Raw genomic sequence first — 1,700 nt, 5'->3', positions numbered from 1 at the left:
ACACAAAAGCCACTTGAGTTACCTCAAAGACATGGGAACCTTCTCTTTTCTAAAGGGAAGAATGACCCATGGATACTGCAGCAGGAATTGCTCTTCTCCTGTTCATTATCCAGGGGAGGTCTTTCCCTATCATGTTACAGAATCATTCCATTCTGTTTCAGAGTTAATTTTCCTCCAGGTGCTCTCCAGAGTGCCTGATACTAATTATTTGTGATAGTTAACACTTACTGAACAGTACTTTAATATCCCTCCCAGCCAAGGGGAAAGGGAGCCAATACCTCAGGTAAACACAAAGTGATTTTTCCCTATGGAAAACCAGTTGTGCAATGTGTGAATCACTGATTTCAGCAAGGGCTGGCTGCTGCACACCAGCACTGACCCAGGCAGGGCTGCCTGTAGGGATCTGAAAGGAGCGAAAATCCATCTCCTGCCTCAGGTTGGGCTGAGATCTGACAAAAGGAGCCAGCACAAATCAGCCCCACTTTGTATCTGCCTCCTCCTGTGACTCTCCAGGTGTTAGAGGTCACAAATCTTCTCACATCTGAAATATTTTTATTATGTCCAACTGGTAGCAATGTAGCAATGAAACACAGTTTCACTGAAACTTTGAGTCAGGCCTTCCCTGACAGCAGTGATCTCCTCATGCACAAATAATTAAAAATCATGAAATGGCGGGCTCTATTTTTTCAGAACCCCGCACATTTCTTCATTTTTCATTAAAGCTTTCTCCAGCCCCTTACATTCCTTGTGTTTCTCTTGGGATAACTGCTGTAGATTTGACAGGGGCCTGGATATGAAAGAAGCTCAGCTCTTGCTCCTGTGAGTTTAGGAATGGCTATCATACATCATAGCAAAAATCCTCCCAGAACACTGCCCCTGGAAACAGGTAATAGCCAGGTATAAGGGACATGGATCAAGCACAGAGACAGAATTGTTTTCTGTGCCCACCCAGCAGCTAAGAGATTTCACAGTGCAAAGATGTGATCTTTGAATCTAGGAGATGAGGAAATAGATATTCCCTTCAAGTATTTGTGTGATCTCTTTGCCACCCTTATGAAACCACAGAGGGAAAGAAAGTGGACATGGAGTTCCCACTCGAGCAGGAGGGAAGAGCCAGAGCTCTGGTGGGGCAGTGTCCTGGGCACAGGCATTGACTGGGGGCAGGAGCACATGCAGGAGTCAGGGATGGAGGAAATGGGCTTCAGCCCCAAGCCAACATCTCATTTGTCACCTTTTTTTATTCTATTGGTGGTAGATAGAAAGAACCAAAGTTAATCACTCCTGTGGTACACATTAAAAAGAATAATGGATTGCTGTTTATAACCAATACCTTCAGCTGAGCCAGGTTTGCTGATAACAATTTTAAAAAAGTTTATTGCAACTTGATTTCTGAGTTGTTACTAATGACCCACAATGTCCTTATGTGAGAATACTTGTTATTCATAGTGCAAGCAGAGTTTAATCCCAGGTATGAAATGATAATTGATGAGCAAGTAAGTCCTCAGGGTATAAAATCACAATTTATCCTGGATTAATCACAATGAACTACCTGAGAACAGTTCACTGCAATGTTTTTAAGATGTAATACTCTTTGAATTTGGTTTACTGCACTTTTCTGAATTGAAAAACACACTTCCTTGTCATCCTGCCAGTATTTAAGTACCTGAAAAATAAGTTACTTAAACTTAAGTAACTTCAAC

This window comes from Parus major, chromosome 4, assembly GCF_001522545.3.
Source record: "Parus major isolate Abel chromosome 4, Parus_major1.1, whole genome shotgun sequence".
In the NCBI taxonomy this organism is placed as follows: domain Eukaryota; kingdom Metazoa; phylum Chordata; class Aves; order Passeriformes; family Paridae; genus Parus; species Parus major.
The sequence above is the reverse complement of the archived record's forward strand: the minus strand, read 5'-3'. Positions refer to the sequence as shown.